At 50.1% G+C, this 12,838-nt stretch overlaps 1 protein-coding gene across 1 annotated transcript in view; it reads right to left on the minus strand.

Annotated features, from left to right (window-relative positions):
- LOC142664069 (uncharacterized) overlaps positions 1–12,838 on the minus strand; it is a 286,823-nt gene that overhangs the window by 180,979 nt on the left and 93,006 nt on the right. The gene's annotated exons all lie outside the window — the stretch shown is intronic.

Raw genomic sequence — 12,838 nt, forward strand, 5'->3', positions numbered from 1 at the left:
GTGATTGCGCAGTGTGAGGGGTTTTATATTTCCGGTGATTGCACGGTGTGAGGGGTTTATATTTCCGGTGTGAGGGGTTTTATATTTCCGGTGATTGCGCGGTGTGAGGGGTTTATATTTCCGGTGATTGCGCGGTGTGAGGGGTTTATATTTCCGGTGATTGCGCGGTGTGAGGTGTTTTATATTTCCGGTGATTGCGCGGTGTGAGAGGTTTTATATTTCCGGTGATTGCGCGGTGTGAGGGGTTTATATTTCCGGTGATTGCGCGGTGTGAGGGGTTTTATATTTCCGGTGATTGCGCGGTGTGAGGGGTTTATATTTCCGGTGATTGCGCGGTGTGAGGGGTTTATATTTCCGGTGATTGCGCGGTGTGAGGTGTTTTATATTTCCGGTGATTGCGCGGTGTGAGGGGTTTTATATTTCCGGTGATTGTGCCGTGTGAGGGTTTTTATATTTCCGGTGATTGCGCGGTGTGGGGGGTTTATATTTCCGGTGATTGCGCGGTGTGGGGGGATTTATATTTCCGGTGATTTCGCGGTGTGGGGGGTTTTATATTTCCGGTGATTGCGCGGTGTGAGGGGTTTTATATTTCGGGTGATTGCGCGGTGTGAGGGGTTTTATATTTCCGGTGATTGCGCGGTGTGGGGGGGGGGGGGGTTTATGTTTCCGGTGATTGCGCGGTGTGGGGGGGTTTATATTTCCGGTGATTGCGCGGTGTGAGGGGTTTATATTTCCGGTGATTGCGCGGTGTGAGGGGTTTTATATTTCCAGTGATTGCGCGGTGTGGGGGGGGGGGTTATAATTCCGGTGATTGCGCGGTGTGGGGGGTTTACATTTCCGGTGATTGCGTGGTGTGAGGGGTTTTATATTTCCGGTTATTGCGCGGTGTGAGGGGTTTTATATTTCCGGTGATTGCGCGGTGTGGGGGTTTATATTTCCGGTGATTGTGCGGTGTTTTATATTTCCGGTGATTGCGCGGTGTGGGGGGTTTATATTTCCGGTGACTGCGCGGTGTGAGGGGTTTTAGATTTCCGGTGATTGCGCTGTGTGAGGGATTTTATATTTCCGGTGATTGCGCGGTGTGAGGGGTTTTATATTTCCGGTGATTGCGCGCTGTGAGGGGTTTTATATTTCCGGTGATTGCGCGCTGTGAGGGGTTTTATATTTCCGGTGATTGCGCGGTGTGAGGGGTTTTATATTTCCGGTGATTGCGCGGTGTGAGGGCTTTATATTTCCGGTGATTGCGCGGTGTGAGGGAGTTTATATTTCCGGTGATTGCACGGTGTGAGGGGATTTATATTTCCGGTGATTGCGCGGTGTGAGGGGTTTTATATTTCCGGTGATTGTGCGGTGTGGGGGGTTTATATTTCCGGTGATTGCGCGGTGTGGGGGGTTTATATTTCCGGTGATTGCGTGGTGTGAGGGGTTTTATATTTCCGGTGATTGCGCGGTGTGAGGGGTTTTATATTTCCGGTGATTGCGCGGTGTGAGGGGTTTATATTTCTGGTGATTGCGCGGTGTGGGGGGTTTATATTTCCGGTGATTGCGCGGTGTGAGGGGTTTTATATTTCCGGTGATTGCGCAGTGTGAGGGGTTTATATTTCCAGTGTGAGGGGTTTATATTTCTGGTGATTGCGCGGTGTGTGGGGGGGTTTATATTTCTGGTGATTGCGCGGTGTGAGGGGTTTTATATTTCCGGTGATTGCGCGGTGTGGGGGGGTTTTATATTTCCGGTGATTGCGTGGTGTGAGGGGTTTATATTTCCAGTGATTGCGCGGTGTGGGGGATTATATTTCCAGTGATTGCGCGGTGTGGGGGGTTTATATTTCCGGTGATTGCGCGGTGTGAGGGGTTTTATATTTACGGTTATTGCGCGGTGTGAGGGGTTTTATATTTCCGGTGATTGCGCGGTGTGGGGGTTTATATTTCCGGTGATTGTGCGGTTTTATATTTCCGGTGATTGCGCAGTGTTTTATATTTCCGGTGATTGCGCGGTGTGGGGGGTTTATATTTCCGGTGATTGCGCGGTGTGAGGGGTTTTAGATTTCCGGTGATTGCGCGGTGTGAGGGGTTTTATATTTCCGGTGATTGCGCGGTGTGAGGGGTTTATATTTCTGGTGATTGCGCGGTGTGGGGGGTTTATATTTCCGGTGATTGCGCGGTGTGAGGGGTTTTATATTTCCGGTGATTGCGCAGTGTGAGGGGTTTTATATTTCCGGTGATTGCGCGGTGTGAGGGGTTTATATTTCCAGTGTGGGGGGTTTTATATTTCCGGTGATTGCGCGGTGTGTGTGGGGGGGTTTATATTTCTGGTGATTGCGCGGTGTGAGGGGTTTTATATTTCCGGTGATTGCGCGGTGTGGGGGGGTTTTATATTTCCGGTGATTGCGTGGTGTGAGGGGTTTATATTTCCAGTGATTGCGCGGTGTGGGGGATTATATTTCCAGTGATTGCGCGGTGTGGGGGGTTTATATATTTCCGGTGATTGCGCGGTGTGAGGGGTTTTATATTTACGGTTATTGCGCGGTGTGAGGGGTTTTATATTTCCGGTGATTGCGCGGTGTGGGGGTTTATATTTCCGGTGATTGTGCGGTTTTATATTTCCGGTGATTGCGCAGTGTTTTATATTTCCGGTGATTGCGCGGTGTGGGGGGTTTATATTTCCGGTGATTGCGCGGTGTGAGGGGTTTATATTTCCGGTGATTGCGCGGTGTGAGGGGTTTTAGATTTCCGGTGATTGCGCGGTGTGAGGGGTTTATATTTCCGGTGATTGCGCGGTGTGAGGGCTTTTATATATCCGGTGATTGCGCGGTGTGAGGGGTTTTATATATCCGGTGATTGCGCGGTGTGAGGGGTTTTATATTTCCAGTGATTGCGCGGTGTGAGGGGTTTTATATTTCCGGTGATTGTGCGGTGTGGGGGGTTTATATTTCCAGTGATTGCGTGGTGTGAGGGGTTTTATATTTCCGTTGATTGCGCGGTGTGAGGGGTTTTATATTTCCGGTGATTGCGCGGTGTGAGGGGTTTATATTTCCGGTGATTGCGCAGTGTGAGGGGTTTTATATTTCCGGTGATTGCACGGTGTGAGGGGTTTATATTTCCGGTGTGAGGGGTTTTATATTTCCGGTGATTGCGCGGTGTGAGGGGTTTATATTTCCGGTGATTGCGCAGTGTGAGGGGTTTTATATTTCCGGTGATTGCGCGGTGTGAGGGGTTTTATATTTCCGGTGATTGTGCCGTGTGAGGGTTTTTATATTTCCGGTGGTTACGCGGTGTGAGGGGGTTTATATTTCCGGTGATTGCGCGGTGTGGGGGGTTTATATTTCCGGTGATTGCGCGGTGTGGGGGGTTTATATTTCCGGTGATTGCGCGGTGTGAGGGGGTTTATATTTCCGGTGATTGCGCGGTGTGAGGGGGTTTATATTTCCGGTGATTGCGCGGTGTGGGGGGTTTATATTTCCGGTGATTGCGCGGTGTGGGGGGTTTATATTTCCGGTGATTGCGCGGTGTGAGGGGTTTATATTTCCGGTGATTGCGCAGTGTGGGGGGGTTTTATATTTCCGGTGATTGCGCGGTGTGAGGGGTATATATTTCCGGTGATTGCGCGGTGTGAGGGGTTTATATTTCTGGTGATTGCGCGGTGTGAGGGGTTTTATATTTCCGGTGATTGCGCGGTGTGAGGGGTTTTATATTTCCTGTGATTGCGCGGTGTGAGGGGTTTTATATTTCCTGTGATTGCGCGGTGTGAGGGGTTTATATTTCCGGTGATTGCGCGGTGTGAGGGGTTTTAGATTTCCGGTGATTGCGCGGTGTGAGGGGTTTTATATTTCCTGTGATTGCGCGGTGTGAGGGGTTTTATATTTCCTGTGATTGCGCGGTGTGAGGGGTTTTATATTTCCGGTGATTGCGCGGTGTGAGGGGTTTATATTTCCAGTGATTGCGCGGTGTGAGGGGTTTTATATTTCCGGTGATTGCGCGGTGTGAGGGGTTTATATTTCCGGTGATTGCGCGGTGTGAGGGGGTTTATATTTCCGGTGATTGCGCGGTGTGAGGGGGTTTATATTTCCGGTGATTGCGCGGTGTGAGGGGGTTTATATTTCCGGTGATTGCGCGGTGTGAGGGGGTTTATATTTCCGGTGATTGCGCGGTGTGAGGGGTTTTATATTCCCGGTGATTGCGCGGTGTGAGGGGTTTTATATTTCCGGTAATTGCGCGGTGTGAGGGGTTTATATTTCCGGTGATTGCGCGGTGTGAGGGGTTTATATTTCCGGTGATTGCGCGGTGTGAGGTGTTTTATATTTCCGGTGATTGCGCGGTGTGAGGGGATTTATATTTCCGGTGATTGCGCGGTGTGAGGGGTTTTATATTTCCGGTGATTTCGCGGTGTGAGGGTTTTATATTTCCGGTGATTGCGCGGTGTGAGGGGTTTTATATTTCCGGTGATTGCGCGGTGTGAGGGGTTTTATATTTCCGGTGATTGCGCGGTGTGAGGGGTTTTATATTTCCGGTGATTGCGCGGTGTGAAGGGTTTATATTTCTGGTGATTGCGCGGTGTGAGGGGTTTTATATTTCCGGTGATTGCGCGGTGTGGGGGGGGTTTATATTTCCGGTGATTGCGCGGTGTGAGGGGTTTATATTTCCAGTGATTGCGCGGTGTGGGGGGGTTTATATTTCCGGTGATTGCGCGGTGTGAGGGGTTTATATTTCCGGTGATTGCGCGGTTTATATTTCCGGTGATTGCGCAGTGTGAGGGGTTTTTATTTCCGGTGATTGCGCGGTGTGAGGGGGGGGGGTTTATATTTCCCGTGATTACGTGGTGTGAGGGGTTTATATTTCCGGTGATTGCGCGGTGTGAGGGGTTTATATTTCCAGTGATTGCGCGGTGTGGGGGGGGTTTATATTTCCGGTGATTGCGCGGTGTGAGGGGTTTATATTTCCGGTGATTGCGCGGTGTGAGGGGTTTATATTTCCGGTGATTGCGCAGTGTGAGGGGGTTTTATTTCAGGTGATTGCACGGTGTGAGGGCTTTTATATTTCCGGTGATTGCGCGGTGTGGGGGGTTTTATATTTCCGGTGATTGCGCGGTGTGAGGGGGGGGGGTTTATATTTCCGGTGATTACGTGGTGTGAGGGGGTTTATATTTCCGGTGATTGCACGGTGTGAGGGGTTTTATATTTCCGGTGATTGCGCGGTGTGGGGGGTTTTATATTTCCGGTGATTGCGCGGTGTGAGGGGTTTTATATTTCCGGTGATTGCGCGGTGTGAGGGGGTTTATATTTCCGGTGATTGCACGGTGTGAGGGCTTTTATATTTCCGGTGATTGCGCGGTGTGAGGGGTTTATATTTCCGGTGATTGCGCGGTGTGGGGGGGTTTATATTTACGGTGATTGCGCGGTGTGAGGGGGTTTATATTTCCGGTGATTGCGCGGTGTGAGGGGGTTTATATTTCCGGTGATTGCGCGGTGTGAGGGGGTTTATATTTCCGGTGATTGCGCGGTGTGAGGGGTTTATATTTCCGGTGATTGCGCGGTGTGAGGGGGTTTATATTTCCGGTGATTGCGCGGTGTGAGGGGTTTCATATTTCCGGTGATTGCGCGGTGTGAGGGGTTTATATTTCCGGTGATTGCGCGGTGTGAGCGGTTTATATTTCCGGTGATTGCGCGGTGTGAGGGGTTTTATATTTCCGGTGATTGCGCGGTGTGGGGGGTTTATATTTCCGGTGATTGCGCGATGTGAGGGGTTTATATCTCCAGTGATTGCGCGGTGTGGGGGGGTTTATATTTCCGGTGATTGCGCGGTGTGGGGGGTTTATATTTCCGGTGATTGCGCGGTCTGGGGGGTTTATATCTCCGGTGATTGCGCGGTGTGAGGGGTTTTATATTTCCGGTAATTGCGCGGTGTGGGGGGTTTATATTTCCGGTGATTGCGCGGTGTGAGGGGTTTATATCTCCAGTGATTGCGCGGTGTGAGGAGTTTTATATTTCCAGTAATTGCGCAGTGTGAGGGGTTTATATTTCCGGTGATTGCGCGGTGTGTGGGGGGGGGTTTATATTTCCGGTGATTGCGCGGTGTGAGGGGTTTTATATTTCCGGTGATTGCGCGGTGTGAGGGGTTTATATTTCCGGTGATTGCGCGGTGTGGGGGGTTTATATTTCCGGTGAGTGCGCGGTGTGGGGGGTTTTATATTTCCGGTGATTGCGCGGTGTGAGGGGGTTTATATTTCCGGTGATTGCGCGGTGTGGGGGGTTTTATATTTCCGGTGATTGCGCGGTGTGAGGGGTTTATATTTCCGGTGATTGCGCGGTGTGGGGGGTTTATATTTCCGGTGAGTGCGCGGTGTGAGGGGTTTATATTTCCGGTGATTGCGCGGTGTGGGGGGTTTATATTTCCGGTGAGTGCGCGGTGTGGGGGGTTTTATATTTCCGGTGATTGCGCGGTGTGAGGGGTTTATATTTCCGGTGATTGCGCGGTGTGAGGGGTTTTATATTTCCGGTGATTGCGCGGTGTGAGGGGGTTTATATTTCCGGTGATTGCGCGGTGTGAGGGGTTTATATTTCCGGTGATTGCGCGGTGTGAGGGGTTTATATTTCCGGTGATTGTGCGGTGTGAGGGGGTTTATATTTCCGGTGATTGTGCGGTGTGAGGGGGTTTATATTTCCGGTGATTGTGCGGTGTGAGGGGGTTTATATTTCCGGTGATTGTGCGGGGTGAGGGGTTTATATTTCCGGTGATTACGCGGTGTGAGGGGTTTTATATTTCCGGTGATTGCACGGTGTGGGGAGAGGTGTTTATATTTCCGGTGATTGCGCGGTGTGAGGGGGTTTATATTTCCGGTGATTGCGCGGTGTGAGGGGTTTATATTTCCGGTGATTGCGCGGTGTGAGGGGTTTATATTTCCGGTGATTGCGCGGTGTGAGGGGTTTATATTTCCGGTGATTGCGCGGTGTGGGGGGTTTATATTTCCGGTGATTGCGATGTGTGAGGGGTTTTATATTTCCGGTGATTGCACGGTGTGAGGGGTTTTATATTTCCGGTGATTGCGCGGTGTGAGGGGGTTTATATTTCCGGTGATTGCGCGGTGTGAGGGGTTTATATTTCTGATGATTGCGCGGTGTGAGCGGTTTATATTTCCGGTGATTGCGCGGTGTGAGGGGTTTATATTTCCGGTGATTGCGCGGTGTGAGGGGTTTTATATTTCCGGTGATTGCGCGGTGTGAGGGGTTTATATTTCCGGTGATTGCGCGGTGTGAGGGGTTTATATTTCCGGTGATTGCGCGGTGTGAGGGGTTTTATATTTCCGGTGATTGCGCGGTGTGAGGGGTTTTATATTTCCGGTGATTGCGCGGTGTGGGGGGGTTATATTTCCGGTGATTGCGTGGTGTGAGGGGTTTTATATTTCCGGTGATTGCGCGGTGTGAGGGGTTTTATATTTCCGGTGATTGCGCGGTGTGGGGGGGTTATATTTCCGGTGATTGCGTGGTGTGAGGGGTTTTATATTTCCGGTGATTGCGTGGTGTGAGGGGTTTTATATTTCTGGTGATTGCGCGGTGTGAGGGGTTTTATATTTCCGGTGATTGCGCGGTGTGAGGGGTCTTATATTTCCGGTGATTGCGCGGTGTGAGGGGGTTATATTTCCGGTGATTGCGCGGTGTGAGGGGTTTTATATTTCCGGTGATTGGGCGGTGTGAGGGGTTTATATTTCCGGTAATTGCGCGGTGTGAGGGGTTTTATATTTCCGGTGATTGCGCAGAGTGAGGGGTTTTATATTTCCGGTGATTGCGCGGTGTGAGGGGGTTTATATTTCCGGTGATTGCGCAGAGTGAGGGGTTTTATATTTCCGGTGATTGCGCGGTGTGAGGGGGTTTATATTTCCGGTGATTGCGCGGTGTGAGGGGTTTTATATTTCCTGTGATTGCGCGGTGTGGGGGGTTTATATTTCCTGTGATTGCGCGGTGTGAGGGGTTTTATATTTCCTGTGATTGCGCGGTGTGAGGGGTTTTATATTTCTGGTGATTGCGCGGTGTGAGGGGTTTATATTTCCGGTGATTGCGCGGTGTGGAGGGGTTTATATTTCTGGTGATTGCGCGGTGTGAGGGGTTTATATTTCCGGTGATTGCGCGGTGTGAGGGGTTTATATTTCCGGTGATTGCGCGGTGTGAAGGGTTTTGTATTTCCGGTGATTGCGCGGTGTGAGGGGTTTATATTTCCGGTGATTGCGCGGTGTGAGGGGTTTATATTTCCGGTGATTGCGCGGTGTGTGTGGTTTTATATTTCCGGTGATTGCGCGGTGTGAGGGGGTTTATATTTCCGGTGATTGCGCGGTGTGAGGGGTTTTATATTTCCGGTGATTGCATGGTGTGGGGGGTTTATATTTCCTGTGATTGCGCGGTGTGAGGGGTTTTATATTTCTGGTGATTGCGCGGTGTGAGGGGGTTTATATTTCCGGTGATTGCGCGGTGTGGAGGGGTTTATATTTCTGGTGATTGCGCGGTGTGAGGGGTTTATATTTCCGGTGATTGCGCGGTGTGAGGGGTTTTATATTTCCTGTGATTGCGCGGTGTGAGGGGTTTTATATTTCTGGTGATTGCGCGGTGTGGGGGGGGGGGTTATATTTCCGGTGATTGCGCGGTGTGAGGGGTTTTATATTTCTGGTGATTGCGCGGTGTGGGGGGGGGTTATATTTCCGGTGATTGCGCGGTGTGAGGGGTTTTATATTTCCGGTGGTTGCGCGGTGTGAGGGGGTTTATATTTCCGGTGATTGCGCGGTGTGAGGGGTTTTATATTTCTGGTGATTGCACGGTGTGGGGGGGTTTATATTTCCGGTGATTGCGCGGTGTGAGGGGTTTTATATTTCCGGTGGTTGCGCGGTGTGAGGGGGTTTATATTTCCGGTGATTGCGCGGTATGAGAGGTTTATATTTCCGGTGATTGCGCGGTGTGAGTTGTTTTTTATTTCCGGTGATTGCGCGGTGTGGGGGGGTTTATATTTCCGGTAATTGCGCGGTGTGGGGGGGTTTATATTTCCGGTGATTGCGCGGTGTGGGGGGGGGGGGTTATATTTCCGGTGATTGCGCGGTGTGAGGGGTTTTATATTTCCGGTGATTGCGCGGTGTGAGGGGTTTTATATTTCCTGTGATTGCGCGGTGTGAGGGGTTTTATATTTCCGGTGATTGCGCGGTGTGAGGGGTTTTATATTTCCTGTGATTGCGCGGTGTGAGGGGTTTTATATTTCCTGTGATTGCGCGGTGTGAGGGGGTTTATATTTCCGGGGATTGCGCGGTGTGAGGTGTTTTTTATTTCCGGTGATTGCGCGGTGTGGGGGGGTTTATATTTCCGGTAATTGCGCGGTGTGAGGGGTTTATATTTCCGGTGATTGCGCGATGTGAGGGGTTTATATTTCCGGTGATTGCGCGGTGTGAGGGGGTTTTATTTCCGGTGATTGCGCGGTGTGAGGGGTTTATATTTCCGGTGATTGCGCGGTGTGAGGGGTTTATATTTCCGGTGATTGCGCGGTGTGAGGGGTTTATATTTCCGGTGATTGCGCGGTGTGAGGGGTTTATATTTCCGGTGATTGCGCGGTGTGAGGGGTTTATATTTCCGGTGATTGCGCGGTGTGAGGGGTTTATATTTCCGGTGATTGCGCGGTGTGGGGGGTTTATATTTCCGGTGATTGCGCGGTGTGAGGGGGTTTATATTTCCGGTGATTGCGCGGTGTGAGGGGTTTTATATTTCCGGTGATTGCGCGGTGTGAGGGGTTTATATTTCCGGTGATTGCGCGGTGTGAGGGGTTTATATTTCCGGTGATTGCGCGGTGTGGGGGGTTTATATTTCCGGTGATTGCGCGGTGTGAGGGGGTTTATATTTCCGGTGATTGCGCGGTGTGGGTGGTTTATATTTCCGGTGATTGCGCGGTGTAGGGGGTTTATATTTCCGGTGATTGCGCGGTGTATGGGGTTTATATTTCCGGTGATTGCGCGGTGTGAGGGGTTTATATTTCCGGTGATTGCGCGGTGTGAGGGGTTTATATTTCCGGTGATTGCGCGGTGTGAGGGGTTTATATTTCCGGTGATTGCGCGGTGTGAGGGGTTTATATTTCCGGTGATTGCGCGGTGTGAGGGGTTTTATATTTCCGGTGATTGCGCGGTGTGAGGGGATTTATATTTCCGGTGATTGCGCGGTGTGAGAGGTTTATATTTCCGGTGATTGCGCGGTGTGAGGGGTTTATATTTCCGGTGATTGCGCGGTGTGAGGGGTTTTATATTTCCGGTGATTGCGCGGTGTGAGGGGTTTTATATTTCCGGTGATTGCGCGGTGTGAGGGGTTTTGTGGGGTGAGATGTAGATTTTGTGGGTGACATTTTGGGATCTTTTTATTCCATATGTTGGAGAATCGCGGCGACCAAAAACAGCGACGTTCACATGTGAATTATTTCTGCCGGTTATAACTTTATTTTTTAATAATTTAGACATAACGGATGCGGCGATTGCGTTACTTATTCTTAACGTTTACATCATTTTTTTGTAAAAAAAACAAAAAATGTATTACAATATATACCAATGGTAACCGGACAACATCGCGCAGTTTCTTCGGAGGACAGAGGAAGCCGCGATCTCTAACTGATCAGATGCCGCGGTCGCTATTAATCACAGCATCTGAGGGGTTAAGCGGCCGGGATTGCGCTGTCTCTGATCTTGGCGGTTGCCGGCGGCTGTCAGTAGTCGTGTACGGTGCAGGCTCCGCTCCTTCTAGTGTGACGGCGCACGTCCAACATAATACTATAGATCTGATGTCACCAAGGGGTTAAACCCTCCTGTATTTCATATTTACAGCGCTAATAATAAATAATAATAATCACTAACACTGTGCCGGACAAAAACGCACCAAAACCGGACAGAAATGACCTCATGTAACCTTACCTTACTGCTGCACCATGGGAAATCTCCTGACTGATAACAGAGAGACCACTAAACAACAGCGGTGACCCGAAGTCATGTACACCCGCCCAGCGCTGCTCTCTACCTCATACATGGAAAGGACCTGTGATGACGTCACCAACCGGAGGGAACAGAACTCCGCCCCTCATGTCAGGTGATCATCATCACTTTACACATCATAGTTCCGCCTCCTCATGTCACGTGATCTACGTCACAGGTCCTTCATCCACCACTTTTCTCCACTGATAAGCCCCCCCTCCTGCCCCGGTCACGTGGTGGTGACGTCTTCGCAGGTCCTTCCGCTATTGCCGTGTATGAGGTAGAGAGCAGCGCTGGTCTGGTGTTCTCTCTGTTATCAGTCACCCCTGTATGAGTGTTTATACAGAGAGCTGTCAATCATTGAGTGACCCCGCCCACTGGACTCCTAGCCGGGATTTAACCCCTCCAGTGCCGGCCTCTTTGGGGTAAGTGGTTATTTCTGGGCTTTGTAGTGGTCGGATGTTTTGTGGGACGAGTCGTGTTTTGTAATGACATAATATTCGGGACATACAACTTATTCACTGACTTTTATACATTTCTTGTTAATGTCGTTCACCGTGCGGTTTAAGGGAATGTTCACACGTAGCGAATACGACCCACAACACGCAAGGAAATCCCCCCGAATATTCACCCCAAATGGTGGACGTATAATCCCCCCGAATATCTACTACAGAAATACAACCAGGCCGATCCTCACCTCTCCGAGCGTTACCATAGCAACACGTCCCTGCTCTTCCGGCTGTGTCCGGGGGACCCCTATAATGACATGTGACCTCTCCGGCCTGTGATTGGCTGCAGGGGTCACATGACGCCTTCTGTTTTATATATGTGTAACCTGCAGCGTTGCTGTGAACACGCGGTGGAGCCGCAGAGGATTCTGGGAACAATGCGATATCCTGCGTGTCTATAATCCGCACCGCAGGTTAACCCCTTCACCACCAGGACAGTTTAGTTTCCCTCTCCGTCTTCTCAGATCTATAACGTTCTGGTTTCTCTGTCAGTCTCGCGGTGCGAGGATTAGATTCTGCGGGACGAGTTGTAGATTTTCAGGGCGTCATATAAAGTATCACATAATCTCACTGCAACTGCAAAACCTCTATGTGGGGGAATGGGATTCCTCCAATGTATTTTCGGTTTAGTTGGATCATCACGAAGACGACGATGACAAATTTCTCTGGTTTTTCATGATGTGCGACATTTACAAAGAAAAACGAATTGTAACAAAAACCGTCTTTTGTGAGGTCGTTCTCAGAGGCAGAAGTTTTTCTTTTTCCGTGGATGGGGCGGAGTGAGGGATTGTTGGGTTTTGTGGGGCGAGCTGTGGATTTTCATCACTTTATAAATATATATATATAGCGAGGGTGACCAGAAAACGGCGATTCTCGCTCTCTCTACGGCGTTCGCTGTACCGGTAAATAACGTTATATTGTGATCGATCTGACCTTTACCGATGCCGTGATACCAGTTCTGTTTATTTTTAGTTCTTTTTTACGTTTGTTTTATTTGTTTTGCATAAAACTAAAATCTTTATTTGACTACTTTTAACAAATTGTAGAGAGAAGAGAGAGAACACTGATCCCGGACATTTATCTACTTAGGCTGGATTCACACCAGCATGTGCGGTCTGCAAAGGACGGAACGTATTTCTCCCGCAAGTCCCGGACCGAACACAGTGCAGGGAGCCGGACTCCTAGCATCATAGTTCTGTACGACGCTAGGAGTCCCTGCTACTCCGTGGAACTACTGAAAACCTGATTACAGTACGGGACAGTTGTCCCACAGCGAGGCAGGGACTCCTAGCGTCGTACATAACTATGATGCTAGGAGTCCGGCTCCCTGCACTGTGTTCGGTCCGGGACTTGCGGC

The sequence above is a fragment of the Rhinoderma darwinii genome, chromosome 1, assembly GCF_050947455.1.
Source record: "Rhinoderma darwinii isolate aRhiDar2 chromosome 1, aRhiDar2.hap1, whole genome shotgun sequence".
NCBI classification, from domain to species: domain Eukaryota; kingdom Metazoa; phylum Chordata; class Amphibia; order Anura; family Rhinodermatidae; genus Rhinoderma; species Rhinoderma darwinii.